This window comes from Scomber japonicus, chromosome 5, assembly GCF_027409825.1.
Source record: "Scomber japonicus isolate fScoJap1 chromosome 5, fScoJap1.pri, whole genome shotgun sequence".
Lineage (NCBI taxonomy): Eukaryota > Metazoa > Chordata > Actinopteri > Scombriformes > Scombridae > Scomber > Scomber japonicus.
Genome location: NC_070582.1, coordinates 5,984,015 through 6,001,429, shown reverse-complemented (window position 1 = coordinate 6,001,429; position 17,415 = coordinate 5,984,015).

Below are 17,415 nucleotides of genomic sequence, written 5' to 3'. Positions count from 1 at the left end.
TTAGAAAAACTACTTGTCACTTTATTTTATTTTCTATCTATTTAATAATCTATTACAGCAATAGTTTAATCTCTTTAGATTTATCTTGCAAACACTGTAAGGAAGAAGTCTCACAGTAGCGTTGATAAAGCAGCAGCGAACCAGACAAACTAACAGCATGAAGCGAACTGGTGTCCATTAGTCAGTCGCACAACTTTGGACCCTCCGCAGTGGTTTGGCGAAGGTAGAGGAATGAAAACATCACTGTTCTTGGCGGACACTCTCAGTAATAATCATAATGTGTGCTTGGCCGATGATGAAAAAGGAGGAGTATTTCTTTTTTTTTTTTTTTTTTTGGTAGCTTGCAAGAACTCAGTGAATATGATTAACACCCGAGGGCTGCATGAGATGGAGAGAATATTATTTTGGCTGAAACACACAAATCTTCTCTCCTCCCCCAAAAAAGGTTTCTAAAAAAAGGGGGGGGGGCAGGAGTTAACAACAGAAGAGCTTATCATATGGACAAAAAAACCCAAAAAACCCTCTTATTCCTTTTTAGAAAACAAAAAGCGTCTAATTTCAACTGTTGGTAAAATTATAGGTCTACTATGAAAGAAGGAATAAATTACATAGAGGCTCTAATTTGACTATCTGTAAGCAACAACTACTCTATTCAGCTGTTAACATGGCAGCTGAACCATTGAGTGTGCGGTTATAGGGCATAAACACCTGGATTTAAACACATGCTGCAATAATCTTACCACCACTGACAGCGATAACCAGTCTCCCTATTATTCAACATGGTCGTTGCTTCTAGAAACCCTTTCATCCCCTCTACGCTGATTGCTGATCGGGGGGATAAAATTGAAATCAGCGTCATCCTTACTGTCAGCCAGAGTAGTTATTTCAGCCTTAGTTAATAGTATCGTTGCTCTTGAGTCCTCCATTCAAGAGGAGGAACAAGAGGAGGAGGAGGAGGAGGACATTATAAGGCCGTTGACTGCTGCATGATAATTCCTCTTGGTTGGATCTTCAAGGAAAAGCAAACCCCCCCCCCCACCCCCCACACCCCCCGCCCCGCCGGTGATAATTGAATCGGTTCAGTCAGATCTTGTTGAGAAAATCACTCGCATTTGTCATCATCATGTTCAAACGCTAACGTCGAACTGCAGCTAACCTTGTCAGCCTTTTAATTTCGCCGGGCTCTCTCTATCTTCCGTTTGTACGATCTCAGCAGGCAATGGAAAGAAAAGAAAGGAAAGGAAAAGAAAGGAAAAGGAAAGAAAGGATGAGAGGGCCTTGTGATCAGAAAAGGTCTCCAGTTCTAATCAATAGATCAAGTGATGTATTCTGAGTGCTGTAATGATAATGTTTCACCCTTTTTCTTAACAACTGCTGCTTGGGGGGCTCTAGAGGTACACACTCATCCCCCCCTAGCAGCCCTCGTTGTTCACCTGTAAGACCTGCTGCAGAGATGCTCGGAGTAAATACACCTTTGAAACATTTCCATTACAATAATCACATAGAAATCAAGGACTGGAAGGCCTCGGCTATCTGTAAAATCAGCACTGAGGAGAGGCTCCTTCTTTTCCATTCTGCTGTAGGGTCATTTAGGGGTTGTCATGGTTACACCCCCCCCCCCCAACCCACCCCCCCTTCTTTTTTTTCCCTCTCTCTTCATTAAAATCCATGTTATTGATTGGCTGGCTTGGTATCTACTTCTTCTGCTGGGTTACTAGCGCCAGAGAAGGACGGAGCCGGCTCACTATTGTGTCGGCCTGCCGTCACTCATAGACAACAGCCAATCAAGGATAAGGAGACCTGAGGGGGAGGAGGGGGGGGGCAGTAGTAGTAATAGTAGATGTGCTTTATGAAAAGACTAGATGAGATGTGGACAATGGTGGAGGAACACTGACTACTGATGAAAGACTCATTTCTTTTGACTCTTGAGAGGTTTTTATTTAAAAGGTGGAAGGGTAAAAAAAATAGTAGGGGGGGAAGGGGGCTTTAGTGGTTGTTTCAGTGTTCAGTGGATATATAGAGGGTGAGTAATATACTGCTGCTTCATTTGACATGCTGTGTGTATCCAGGAACTGTACAGTAGCTGTGTTTCTGATCTTTTTTTACCTCTCTCTCTCTCTCTTGCAAATGGCCTTTGTATTGCGTACAGCAGGTGGCCGTGTACATTTTGTATTGATATTCATGAAGTGGACGGTTTACTCAGCGCGTGGGCGAAAGCCTGCTGGCTCTGTGTGTGTGTGTGTGTGTGTGTGTGTGTGTGTGTGTGTGTGTGTGTGTGTGTGTGTGTGTGTGTGTGTGTGTGTGTGTGTGTGTGTGTGTGTGTGTGTGTGTGTGTGTGTGTGTGTGTGTGTGTGTGTGTGTGTGTTTTGCATGCCTCTTTATGTCATAGTTGTATATCCGTGTGTGTGAGGAATATGCTAGCTGCAGCTGATACTTGTGTTTACATAGTGGCTTGTTGAGCAGAGTGAGATTAGAACCCCCCCACTGCCCCCCCAACCCCCCTACCGCCCCCCCACTACCCCTTCCATAGGGATATAGAGGAAGAAGAGAAGTGCCGTCATTCAATTTTTGTATTTCTTCTTCCATTGATGGTCCCGTATGTTTTCCTTTTGTTTACTGTTATCTAGCTGCTCTGGAAAAATAATTAAAAATAGGACGTTTTGTTTGTTTGATGAATCGTGTCCGCCTCAGTGCAAACCTCCGCGTACAACATCTTTTTAGTTTCTGTTTCTCGGAGAAATGAAGTCGGGGGAGAGCTGCCTTTATCCATCAGCCGGCAGAGTAAAAAGTAGAGCAAAAGAAAATAAATAAATGAGTCTCTCGCTGCCTCCCCGGTCTCTCTCTTTTTTCCACTTTCTTTATTGACATAGAAGAAAAAAAAAAAGAAAGGAAGATTATAATATCGTCGAAGCATTTCAGGACTCCACAAAGCAATTTGTGCATAGCGTTTAATTCAGAGTGCATCGTCAGAAAATTGAAAAACGATAATAAAACAGTGGTTGTTATAAATTGAAAGGAAGAAACAGTCTCCAGACACATAATTAAACCAACACAAGTCGATAATGAATAAAAACACATCTCTTCATTTGTTTGTTTCTTTTGCAGTACTTTCTGTCAGATTGTGATTTAATTGACATAACCTGTGTTTAAGCACCACATCATTCTAGGTTTATTCTCCTTTTTTTTATATATTTGTTCATGTTTAGACGTCTCTACTGTAGCATTACCTAAAACAACTCTGTCTGGTGGCACTTCTTAGATCCGCCTTTGTGTTTCTCCACATGAAAAAAAAAAAAGAAAAAGTACTGCTCTACATTTTTATTGTTTGAAAGTATTTCTGCTGACACCAAAAATAGATTTCTAGAATTTTAAACAAGAGATTTTTTTTTTTTTTGGTCCCTTATCTCTTCTTGTCCTTGGATGACGCTTGCTGTTATATGTGTGTGTGTGTGTGTGTGTGTGTGTGTGTGTGTGTGTGTGTTTCCATCTGTCTTCTCTTCAAGATAAAGTTTTTAAAAGTTGAGCATTGCTGGTTATCAACCCAAAATGTTTTTCTACAGTGAGTCAGAAAACATCAAGGGTCTGCAATTATGCTCAACAGTGGGCCACTTCTTTGTCAGCACTGTTAATTGCGGATGCTGACATAATACAGGGAAACTCTTTTGATATTTTTTATTTAATTTCACGTTATAATTATCTGTAACACAGTAATGTATTACGGTTACCAAACAAATATGGCGTTATTATTAGGTTTGGGAATCAACAGAGGTTCTACGATACGATATTATCACGATACTTGTCTCATGATACGATATTATTGCAATTTTAAACATATGTATGCGATATGTGATTTGCAATTCATTACCTTTTACCTGCAGATTATGTCCCCAAAGCAAAAAAAACTCAATTAGCATTTACAATTTCTGTAATAAAAGATCGATATTTAGCGTCAGTGTATCGTTACAGTATTGTCATGCAAACTATTGCGATACTTTGCTGTATAAAAAGTAATAAGTGTTCTTCATACAGTCTTGTGGTACAACTGCCTGACCTCTGATGCTAACACAAAGCTAATAGCGAAACACTTACAGACCAACGGTAATGCTGTTACTGTTAGAAGCTGAGTGTATGCGGACTCCAACCAAGCAGCCAAAGCTTGTGTGTTGCTTGTTAATCTCCGTCTTTCAGAAACAAACTCAGTGAAGTACCGATAATAGTAACCGGACTGTAAATGGTAAATGGACTGTACTTACATTGCACTTTTCTAGTCATTATGAGTTACGACCACTCAAAGCGCTTTTACACTGCATGTCTCATTCACCCATTCATGCACATTCATCAGGAGGAAACTAACCATTCATACACATTCACACACCGTTGGCATAGCAACGGAAGACATTTGGAGTTAAGTATCTTGCCCAAGGACGCATCCACATGTGGACTGGAGGAGACGGGGATTGAATAGCCAATCTTCCAATTGGTGGACGACCGCTCTACGTCCTGAGCCACATAATAATATAATATATAATATAATAGATAATAGTGAACGGACGGCCGTCAAACAGGAAAACGTTGGTGAGCTATCTGAACTGGTGTTATATCAGGATGGAAACGCCATCTAGTGGCAGTATAGAGTCTCTTCAGCTTGGCCAGACTTGTGTTGACTCTGAGGAGAAACAGGTCATCTATATATCATTTTGAGGCAGTTATTATTTGTACTAGGCTTTACGCTGATCTGATCGGCTATATCGGATCGGCCGATATTTAGCATTTTATGTAATTAGTGAGATCGGCTGTATAGGTTGCATAGGTTGCAGATGGCTTGTGTTTTATCTGTCTCATTTACTCTGAAGAAGTTCCACACCACCGACATGATTGTTTGAATCCGACAGTTAGTTTTGAGCCCTGTTACGATCTGACGGACAATAAAGTTTTTTGAATCTTGAATCATGAGCTGTCAGATTCACAGAAACGTGGTTGTTGTGGGCAGACAGATAAAACACAAGCTCTCTGTGCAACACTAAAGAACCTCGTGGGGAAGCATCTGCAAAATGTTTCAACACCACATATGAACCTGGATAGGGAACACGAGGAGGAGCATGCCGAGTTTAAGATACGGAGCGTGGATAAAGAAGACGTGATCGGATTGGTGATCGGTTTATTTAAACTCACTGATCGGTGATCGGCCCCAAAAATCCTGATCATGTAAAGCCTAGGCCATGACTCATATTATTTTAGCTGTTGATATATTATTTTTACACGACATCACCGGTGTTGCTAATGAGTAACACAATGTAATTGTGTAGTGTAATTACTTTCCACAGGGTGTAATTAAGTAAAGTAACGCATTACTTTTTAGCCCAACGCTGTTTATGGACCACTTTTACAGTTGTATGTACAGTAAAGGCTCAATGTTAATACTCATCTGGCATTAAAGAGAGGACAAATTATACTGTGTGCATCTCATCATTTGTTTTATGCATCTCATAATTTTATAAGAAGATGCTGAGAGTTAATATTTAGTGGAATATAAATGAGCCTTATGTTCACATTGTTATGGAGAGTCATGTAAAAGATTTGAAGTGATGTTTTTAAAAGGGAAAACTTTCATTAAGGGGCCAAACAATTATTTCGTATGGCCTAATTTGGTCCATGGGCCAATATTTGCCCACCACTATAATAGATAATGCTAAGGAGCTTAAACACAGCTACTTTCTGCCTTGCTCAAAGGTTAGCGGAGGTAGTCATGAACCAGGCAGAGGAGCAGAGGAGCTATGAGGTTCTGGGCTAATCGGCCGTGCCAACAGACATTTCAGGCATGAGTAGCCGAGCCGGAGTGACGTATGACTCAGGTTAGGATGCAGACAGGAGCTCCTAAACCTGTCTTGTGTTCTTATTATAATAATATTTGACGTGAATGTATCTCCTTAAGCAGCGCTGCTCTATCCAGACAACCTGCCATGAGTACTTTCTGCCCCCCCCCCCCCCCAAAAAAAAAAAAGCTGTACAGAGAGCAGTACCTCTTAATTTGTGATACTAGTCCAAATACTTGTTTTTTCAGTTGTTTTATCTGCAAAGCTGAAAAAGATAGATCTAAAAACATGAAGGTAGAAACTTTTAACCCTCACATACTGTTCATATTCAGACTTCTCTCCTTCCTTCCTTCCTTCCTTCCTTCCTTCCTTCCTTCTTTCCTTCCTCCCTCTTTCTCTCTTTCGTTCCTTTCTCTCTCTTTCCTCCCTTCCTTCTGTCCTCCCTACCTCCCTCCCTCCTTTCCTTTTATTCCTCCCTTCCTTCTTTCCTGTTCTTATTTCCTTCCTTCCTCTCATCTTTTCCTTTCTCCATCCCTCCCTCCTTCCTTGTTTCCTCCCTCCCTCCTACATACCTACCTACCTACCTACCTACCTACCTTCCTTCCTTCCTTCCTTCCTTCCTTCCTTCCTCCTTTCCTTCTTGCATTAAATCCCAAAACGTAACACGTGAACATACTGTATGTAGATGCTTCACAGCTTGTCTCAGTAGCTTGTCTCAGTTTTATAACACTGCAGCAGCCGTTCTCTCAGACTTTATAATAACATACTACAGGACTCACATTTGAGCTCCATATGTTAGCTGTAAAAAAATCACTGCTGTAGTGTTTTTAAAGTGTTTTTTTCAACAGGAAGTTGGGGCGACTGCTGCAGTGAAATGAGTCATTTTCAAAGTCTCTGACAATTGTTGGATTGTTTGAAGTGTCTGGACTTTAATTTGGCCGTTATATCGTAAACATTGGTGATTTTAAGCTGTTTCTGTGGAGCTTTGGCTTCATGTTGGGGGTTCAGCTTCAGGTTGAAACAGCAAAAAGACAGGTACAGATTTTTAAAATGAGATTAAATAAGATAAGATATTTATTTATTAGTCCCATAATGGGGAAAGTGGACAGTTAAATAGAAGAGCAGCAATAAGAAAAAGAATGAAGAACAATAAATAATAAGTATGGAAAACAATAACAACAATAATAGTAAAAGAAAATTAAAAAAAAAGATAATCATGATATTATTTACAAGATTTACAGGAGTAATATTGGTATTGAGTGCTAATAAACCACAGATTAAAGTGAAATAAAATGAATATTATATGTATATTGCACAGTTTAATTAAAATAGTATACATGAATTACTAATATTCCATCTCCAATCTCTAAAATGTATGACAGTGCAGCAAGACATCCATCCTAATCATACAAACTACCTTTTTTTCATTTTTCCATAAAGTCTCATCCTTAAAAAATCTTGTTAATTTGTCCAATTTATTACATTTGGCCATAAAATGAGGTATATCTGTATTAAACTGACCACAGTTCCTATAAGGTTCATCAAATCTGAGAGTCAGCACTTAAAGTTCACAGTCAGTATTTAAAATCTAGTACAAAGCCAACAGAATATATCACTTCTAACACTTTATGCCTTCATTGTATAGAGATGTCAGTGTTGATATAAAGTAGTTTGATTCCAATAGCTCTCTACTCTGTTGGAGATAAATGTTGAAGTCACTGATTTTTGTCAGTTTTACACATGAAAGCATGAGTGTGCATTAACTCTCCTGTTGTCCTCGAGTCAAGGGAGGAAAGGAGGGAGGATGGAAGGGAGGAAAAGGAGGGAGGGAGGGAAGGAGGAAAGAAGAAAGGAGGGAGGGAGGGAGAAAGGAAAAGAGGAAGAAAGGAGGGAGGGAGGAAGGAAGAGAGGAGGAAAGGAAGGAAGGTAGGAGGGAGGGAGGGAGAAAGGAAGGAAGGAAGGTAGGAGGGAGAGAAGGTGGAAAGAAGAAAGAAGGGAGGGAGGAAAGGAAGGAAGGAAGGAAGGACAGAGGAATGAAGGACGGAAGATAGGAGGGAGGAAAGGAGGGAGGGAGAAAGGAAAAGACGAAGGGAGGAAAGAAGGGAGGAAGGAAGAAAGGAAGGAAAGGAAGGGAGGAAGGAAGGAAAGAAGGAACAGTCAAAACAGACTGGGTCAATTTGACCCAGGAGGACGACATGAAGGTTAATACATCATAAAACTGACCCATCATTTGTTCTCTTTTGTAGTTAAAGGACATAGATGTGTGTGTGTGTGTGTGTGTGTGTGTGTGTGTGTGTGTGTGTGTGTGTGTGTGTGTGTGTGTGTTCGTGCACGTGCGTGTCTTTTATCATTCCGGTCAGACCGAGCAGTCTGCTGACCGTCCCCCCTCTTCAGTAAAGGTCACATCTCCTGTTGTCTCCGCTGACATTTAGTCCCTGAGTCTGTCTGTTAGCATTTGTCCCTTCAATTCATCACGTTATAAACCCACCCTGAAGACGAGCACTCGGCCTGCCCCCCCCTCTCGGCCTGCCCCCGACCCCCCCGCGACTGTCGCTGAACATCAGGGACAGTGGCGGCAGCAGCCTTGGAGGAAGAGACGTGAGCTTCAATCATGGCGTCTTCACTCAAAAACTGCTGTTGTTGTTGTTGTTGGACATTTTATACTTGAGGTATTTTGGAGATGCTCCTATCCAGAGTAGAGTGAGATATCATTATGGAAAAAAAATCACGATTATTTGGGTCAAAATTGGAAATCACGATTATTAAAACGGTTTTTTTTAAACTTTAGAAACATGCTGCATTTCTCGTCCATTCGGCTTAATTAATTTTCTCTCCCAGCAACAGCCTTTTATCTGCCGCTTAACGCAACACACAGCAGAAAATGTGCAGAGATATTAGTGCTGAGCGAGTTACCATGACGATAGTTAAGTGAGTTACCATGACGATAGTTCACACATCACTTCCTGGTTTTTAATAATTAGTCAGTAAACTCAGCATCGTCTGACGCAGGCTGGAAACTCTGCACTTTTATTTACACTTAAAATATTTCACCGTGTGTTTCAGCTTCTGTCAAACTAACGGAGCTGCGGTGGCTTCCGGTCTAAGCTTTTCAAAATAAAACCTTTGTTATTGAGCGCTATTTCATTATTATTATTATTAAAAATCGTTTCCCCTCGATTTTATTAGTTTTGAGATCGTTTGGCCCCTAAATCATTCAACATTTTCTATAAAAGTGCTAATAGTTACCTGAGTTTTAGCATTTAAACTATGCTTTCTTGTTTTCCCCCATTTAATCAACATCAAACAAGCCAAACTTCTCCAAAACCTAAAAAATACATCATAAGATACATCATATTGGCAATATTTTAAGCAGAAATAATAAAGATTTGATGGTTTCAAGTTGAGTATTTACTCCTTTTTTAATATATATTTGAGGTTTTGGACTGTTTATTGGACACAACTAGATATTTCATAAAGCCACTTTGTCCTTTAAGATATTATAATGGACATTTTTCACTGTTTTTATAATGTTTTATAGACCTAACTATTACCATTATGTTAACAGATGAATTGATAATGAAAATAATTACTTGCAGCCTTAAATGTTTTCTAAATACAAGCAGCTGTATGTGCAAAATGTCCAAAAATGATGATTTAAATGACTGAATGTGTGATTAAAATACTAAGTTTAGATCATTTGATTCCACTTTTTTGTATTGACAGACTTTGAAGCTCAGTGTTTCATATTCATATGTGTCTGAGGTCTGATGGTACATATAAAAAGCTGATTATAAACATAGTTATGCGAATACATGGTCAAGAATACGTCTTTCTTCAGGAGGAATTGATCTTGGAAGCCAGGTTTTTTTCTAGTCTCCTATCCTCAATACATAAAACCAGATCACTGCAATTAAGGTAGAAGCTGGAAAAAGGTCTGGTGGAATAATTTGCCATTATACAGCTCAGCCTATTATCTTAGAGTTTAGTTAAACTGTCTCTTAAAAGGACAAACTGTTCCAAGAAACCTGAACCAAACAGATCTCTTACCTTTTTATTTTTCTTTGCATGTAATTCCTTTTGTTCCTCACCTTTTTTTTTTTTTTTTTTACAGCTTTAAAAACCCTGTATGGAAATCCTGAACCCAGACACGGAGGCTTGATTACATTTTTTTAAAATTATAATTTAGTTTGACACTCAGTTGGGAAATTCATGTCACATCTTTACCCGAGGATTATGTAATTAAATTAGACGAGGAGGATGTTCAGATTTCTGTCGTGGAGCCTGAACTCCAGATATCCAGAAGAGTAGAGGAGATTTTTTTTCCTCTTCTAATCATGCAACCCTGCTGACAGTTTCTTCCACAAAGACTAATGAAGACTAATTATAGTCCTATTTATAGGGCTATAACTAATCATTAAGTTTTTCATGTAGCCATTAAGACTGTTAAACATCCCCAAATTTTAACCCTTTGCATACTGGTTCAGGGTCTAAAACTCATCCTATACACATTTATTTTAGCTGAACTTGTCTTAATGTGACCCACAGCATAGGAAAATGAAAATAAAATGCATAATTATTTAAATTGTTGTGCAGCTGATACTCATTTTTGTATATGTAAATGTACAAATTTGACCTGCGTTTATTTAAAAAACATCATATATTTTTCATATTCTATAAAATGTGTGTCTCAGGGCCAATGCCTGAGACTTGAAATGTATTTGGTATCCATGGCAACCATAGAATTGTCTGTCAAAATTTGATTTCCATCATAAAACAAACTGAAGGAAACTGAAGGTTGTAAATTCAGATATTTTCAGGTTGTATGCATTTATTTAACCTTTGACCCCGTCTGTTTAGACTGTTACTTCTTTCCTACCTTCCTTCCTTCCTTCCTTCCGTTTTTGTCCTTCCTTTCTCCCTCCCTCTTTCTCTCTTTCTTTCCTTCCTCTCTCTTTCCTCCCTTCCCTCCTTCCTTCCTCTTTTCCTCCCTCCCTCCCTCCCTCCTTCCTTCCTTCCTTCCTCCTTTCCTCTGTCCTTCTTTCCTTCCTTCCTCCCTTCCTCTTTTCATTTCTCCCTCCCTCCTACCTTCTGTCCTTTCTTCCTTCCTTCCTTTCCTTCTTCCCTTCCTTCCTCCCTCCTTTCCTTCCTTCCCTTCCTTCTTCCTCCCTTCCATCATTCCTTCCTCCCTCCCTCCTTCCCTTTCTTTCCTGCCTCTCTCTTTCCTCCCTTCTTTCTTTGCTTCCCTCCTTCCTGCCTTCCTTCCTTCCTTCCTTCCTTCCTCCGTTCTTCCTTTCTTCCTTTCTTTCCTCCCTTCCATCATTCCTTTGTTGACTCAAGGACAACAGGAGGTTGTTATGGGAGTATAGGAGTTATGAAAATGCAGCAGTTTTTCTGCTAAAAACATTATCACTAATGACAGTCACGCTGCCCATTACACCAGCGCTTCGGTCCTATGTAATGATGTGTGGGGAAATTAATGTTTGCTAATACGGAAGATAGATATTGGTGACAAATCATTACAACGCTTGTATGCATCCACTGAGGAAAGATTATGAAAATACAATAAAACTTTCCCGCCAGAAATGTCGAAGGCTGATGCTATTTGTACCAGGGGTGCAAATAGACACTCCGTTATTTTAATGTCTTTTTTCCCCATAAATAAATAGAATAAACTCTGTTTGCTCTCTGACAGCTTCATTAAGGATTAATCAAACATTTATTAATGACTGATGGGGAATTTATGAATAAATGATGGTTTAGAGACTTAATTATGGGTCAGAATATGAACATTATGCAAAGGTTAAAAAAAAAAGCATCACATGATCCCACAACCTGAATTTGATACTTTAAAATGCACTAATTTGACCACATAGATCTTTAAATCCTAAATATATTCAATATTGAGTGATTCAAAACAGACAAAAGTAGGAAATCTTCACAATTGAGGAGCTGGAAACTGTGAAAAAGTGCCAGTTAATTTCAGGTTTGGACTGTTAAGGGATCAAATCAGTGACTTTTTAGAATATGTCCACCCTCCGATATCATTTATGTGAATAGATAATGTCGATTATGGCTTCAGTTGTTGGCTTAATGAAGATGAGACAGTCTATTGCCAGTCAGACAGCAGTATCCTCTCATCGGTGCAGATTGACAGCAGCTGTTAGGCCTGTTTCACCGCCGGCCGAGCTGAAAGACCCTGTTCTGTTGGGACGAGAGTCTCCACTTCAATCCAGTGAATAGAAGTCCAGCTGCGTGTGTGTGTGTATGTGTGTGTGTGTATGAGGCAGGCGTTCATCTGAGTGGGGTCTTTGTCCCACCCTCCCTATCCTCCTATGTGACTCAGAGGGAATTAACATGACAACCCAACGACCCCATGATCTTTTACTGCAGCTCAGACGGCACAGTCTATCTAACTTTTTGGTAAAGTACAGAAGATTGAGGTCACTTTTAGCCACCAGCAGAAATCCTGGTACATTTTTGGCAGGTCACCAAACATCCAGTGCAGTGGAACGTCCGTCCTGTGTAGTTATTAAAAATAAATTTCCACTTTATTTACATCTAGTTATGATTGTTATTCTTGTTTTAATCATAACTTTAATTGTTGATGTGATCAGACAAGAGTTTTTACCTCCTGTGACCCTGCATCCTCATATGGGGGGCATTCAATTTTGGGTTTTCTGCACTTTATACTTAATTCTGCTCAACTTTGACCTGTTGTCCTCATTCGTACACACTTATTTGTGCCACCTAGTGGTAGGAAAAGTGCATTACAGTGTGAAAATCAGGCCCCAGACAAAACCATATCAAATTTTATGGTTGAAACTTGTTTATTTATGCTTAATAATATTTGAAGTTTAATACAAATGTGACTAATTTTAGCGATAGCAACAAGCTACGACACTGCTCTTCAGTAAGTACTCGTTTGGGTTTTTACACTGGTGAATTAGTTATGTTACACAGTAAAATAAACCCATTATCCCCAATATAAGGGCTTTTTTTTCTTCAAAAACTACTTCCTGTTCAAAGACGGTGCTTATTTTTGTACTTATCTGGTCCTACTAATGCTAAATATCAAGGAGAAATTAAAAATGCATACTAAGCTAAAGCGCGGGTCTCAGGAGGTTAAAGCACCTAACCCACTTCTTTAGGGGTGAATATTAATTTTAATAATCTTTTGGCCTGGTAGGCTTTATATGCTGAGGCCTCATCAAGTCGTATACACAACACATCTCAACCCTTGTATACTGTTAAGGGTCTAATTTGACAATTGATAGAGAAATAAAACCCCCGAAATCATCTTAAAAACTTTTTCCTCTTAACCATAAATATGACGACTCATTCTAATGAGACCCAGAATATGCAAAAATGGAAATATAACATTTTTGTGCAGCTGGTACACATTTTTGTTGAGTGTCTGACTAATCTTTATTTTAAAAAATCAAAAATACGGTTTATTCATATGTTATATAATGAAGTATAAACTCTCTGAAAGCTTTGTTAAGGATTAATAACCAGTTTATTAACGACTGAAGATGTATGTTCAGAGACTAATTATGAGAAGATACTATGAACAGTATGTAAGGGTTAACATTTATTTCCTAGGCTGGGCACACACACACTTGCAGGGAAATGACACCTATTTTTTTTCTAAAAGGTGTCATTTCCCTGCAAGTGTGTGTGTGCCCAGCCTAGGAAATAAATGTTCCAAATGTTCTCTCCTTGTTTCCTGTCAGCCTTTGTTTGCCAGCTACTTTGGAATAAAGGCAAAAACACTCTTAAAAGTAATATCTGAGTCAGTCCTAACTTTTAAGACCCAAATGTTTTTAGTCTAAGAGTAATTAATTAAACATTTTAGGCCTAAAAGTAGTTTCTAAGTCTGAGAGAATGAATCACTAAGACCTGCTGATTGCTGCTTTGGTATTTAAGGGATATTCAATTGTTTTTAAACTACTTTTTTGAAAGGCATATCTTGATGGTGATGAGGTTAAAAGGCCTTCAAATAATTTACCAACCAATTTAAACAATCAGGTGATGGTTAGCATAATTCTCCGCTACTCAAACATAGCAGCAAAAGTGTCCAACTACAGTTCACAAAAAGCAATGAATACATTAACTAATCATGCTGATTTCATGGCCCTTTCCTGGATTACCCTGCTGCTCTGTGTAGAGTCTCATCAAAGACTAGACATCTTGAGGATTAAAGGAAGGAGAAACACCTCAAAGTAATGGCTAGGTCAATACTAACTTTTAAGACCCAAATGTTTTTACTCTGAGAGTAATTCAAGAAACACTTTAGCGTTAAAAGGCTTACTCACAGTTAGACAGCTGATAAAGGTAATGCACCTTCAGTATTATAGAAAAACACAATGGTAATGAATGTTATTAAGTATATTTTGCAGGTCAGGAGGTTAATAAGGCTTTAAATAATGTACCAACCAATTAAAACGATCAGGTATCACCAGAGAAGACGGTTAGCATAATTCTTCACTACTTTGACCGCTGCGAAAAATGTACTGAACTACAGTTCACAAACAAAAAAATGGACTCTATCTTAACCCTCCTGTTGTCCTCGAGTCAATGAAGGAAGGGAGGAAGAAGGAAGGAAGGAAAGGAGGGACGAAGGGAGGAAGGGAGGGAAGGAGGGAAGGAAGGAAGGAAATGAGGGAGGAATGAAAGAAGAAGGACAGAGGAAAGAAGGAAAGAAAGAAGGAAGGGAGGAAATAAGGAAGGAAGGATGGAGGAAAGAAGGAAGGGGGGGAGAAAAGAAAGAGAGAAGGAAGAAGGAAGGAAGAAAATGAGGGAGGAAGGAAGGGAGGAATGAAAGGAAGGAAGGATGGAGGAAAGAAGGAAGGTAGGGAGGAAGGTAGGGGGAGAAAAGAAAGAGAAGGAAATGAGGGAGGAAGGAAGGAAGGGAGGAATGAAAGAACGAAGGACAGAGGAAAGAAGGAAGGGAGGAAGGTAGAGGGAGAAAAGAAAGGGAGGGAAGGAAGGAAGGCAGGAAGGAAGGAAGGAACAGTCAAAATAGTCAATTTGACATGAAGGTTAAATATAGAGAGAAAAAAAATCACCAAAAGCAATGAATGCATAAACAAATCATGCTGATTTCATGGCCTTTCTCTGGATTACCCTGCTGCTCTGTGTAGAGTCTCATCAAAGACTAGAAAGGTCAACCGTCTATCCGTCTATCCGTCTATCCGTCTATCCATCCGTCTATCCGTCTGTCCTGTTCTGTCAGTGTCACTGCTGTAACTCAGTTTGGTTTTGGCACAGCTGGGATAACAAACAAAATGCATCAAAAATAACATTTTCTCATGAATTTGGTGAATTTAAAACATTAAATTATGTCTTGTTTGCTGTAATCTGTGTTGTTTTCATTCTAACAATGAAAGCTTCTTATTGGCAATGTAAGGTTTTCTGTTCTCAGCAGCTGTTTGGATTTAGTTAAGGTGTATTACCGCGTTACCCTAATGTGATAATTAAAAGTCAGTTAGCGGTTAATCTTTCTCAATAGATCATTATTTATCAGCTGTCCTGGCTTTGGGATCTTACTTATGTAAATCTGCCGTCTCTCCTTCAAGCTTAGATTGCTGTGACTAATCACTTTGTCCGTGGCGGGGTGCTTCTTTCTTTTACCTGGATAAATCTTAATGTGATCACAGCAAGTGAATCAAAACATGAGTTAAGCGTTATAATTCATCAAAGAAGAAAATTGCAGTCTAGATTTTTGAAACTACAGTCGACAGTCGTTGGATAATGAATGGAAAAGTCATGGCTCCAAATATCATCTGCCACTTTTTTTTTTGGAGCCAGTTTTTCCCTCTCGGAGATTTTTGTGAAATTAAAAAGACAAATTGGAAGCAGATGGTTCGAAGAAGAAGGAGAGGAGAAAAAAAAAAAGACTGTGAAACCGTTTAGTTGCTTCATCCTGCAAAGTGTAATAATCTCACAACCATTACAGCTACAACACCTCCGTCACAGACATTCCTTCTAAAAAACATGAACTATAAATACTTCACCGTCTAACATCTCTAGAGCTAGAATCGAAATACATTCCCAGTTTGACCAAAATGTACCATAATTATACTCTTGGCTGGCATTTTGAGAGAGGAACATGGATTAACTCTTCACCACAAGGCTTGATTGATATGGATCATTGCCTCAGACTTATAATTTTCCACTTCACAGCATCTTACCAAAAGTAAGAGCATGAAATGAATTGTATAAAAAAAACCCAATTTAAGCATTAGGAGAAGGGTTTAGATTGGTGGATAAGAGCTTGGACTATTATTGTCTTTTGTGATGTTAAATCAGTTAAGCTGCGTCCAATTTACCTCGGAAGTTGGGAGTCGGAGCAGGGAATGACGTCAAATCAAGAAGTCGAAAAAAACAGTTCTATCCAGCTTAACCATGAAAGCCAATACCAGTTGATAGAAGCACATTTCATTGGATGGATGGATGGATGGATGGATGGATGGATGGATGGATGGATGGATGGATGGTTGGAAGGATGAAAGGGAGGAAGAAGGAAGGGAGCTGGAAGGATGAAAGGGAAGAAGAAGGTAGGAAGGAAAGGAGGAAGGAGGGATGGAAGGGAGGAAGAAAGAGGGAAGGAAGAGAGGAAGGAATGGAAGGAAGGAAGGACGGTAGCAGGGAGGAAGGAAGGAAAGAAGGACAGAAGGAAGGAAGGACGGTAGCAGGGAGGAAGGAAGGGAGGAAAGGAAAGGAAGGGAGGAAGGAAGGAAAGAAGGACAGAGGAAAGAAAGAAGGAAGGAAGGAAGGGAGGAACAGTCAAAACAGCTTAACCATACAAGCCAATACCAGTTGATAGAAGCGCATTTCGCTGTATTTTGAACAGACAATCACCATAGCAACATGTCCACAGATAGAATGTTGTGATTATGACATCATGTAATGAGGGGGGGGGGGGGCAGCAGCCATCTTGGATTTTGAGTTTGTGGCTGGTGACGTTTGTTTGATCTTTCTGAGTCAGACATCCGACCTCAAGGGGGCGTTTCTAGTTAAAACTTCTCGCTGGGAATTCGGAAATTCAGACTTCCGAGTAGAAATCGATTGCACTATAAAACCTATACACTGGTACACACAGTCTTTCCTACTGATGATACAGTACTGATGATACCTGAACTCTTTTGCGCATATTACAGGAGTAGACACCAGTATCTCCCAGTTGACCATAGGACTGGGTATCGTTTAAAAAATGATGATACCAGTATCCATTCAAGTGCCCTTAAAGTGATACTGATGCCAGTTGAGTACTTCAGTGGAAACCCATTACCACATTTACTGCTCTTGCTTTTATCCAGTGTAACAGGTTTGAAGTATAGACACACTTTAGAGCAGGGGTGTAAAACATGCGGCCCGTGGGCCAGAATCAGCCCGCCGAGGGGTCTGCCCCGGCCCACTTCCTGTCTTCTTTTCCTTCCTTCTTTTCATTGTTTGTTACTTAATTCCTTCTTTCCTTCCTTCCTTACATCTTTTCTTTCTGTCTTCTTTTCCTTCCTTCCGTCCTTCCTTCCTTCCTTCCTTCCTTCCTTCCTTCCTTCCTTTCATCCTCCTTTTCTTTCTTTGATCCTTCCTTCATTCC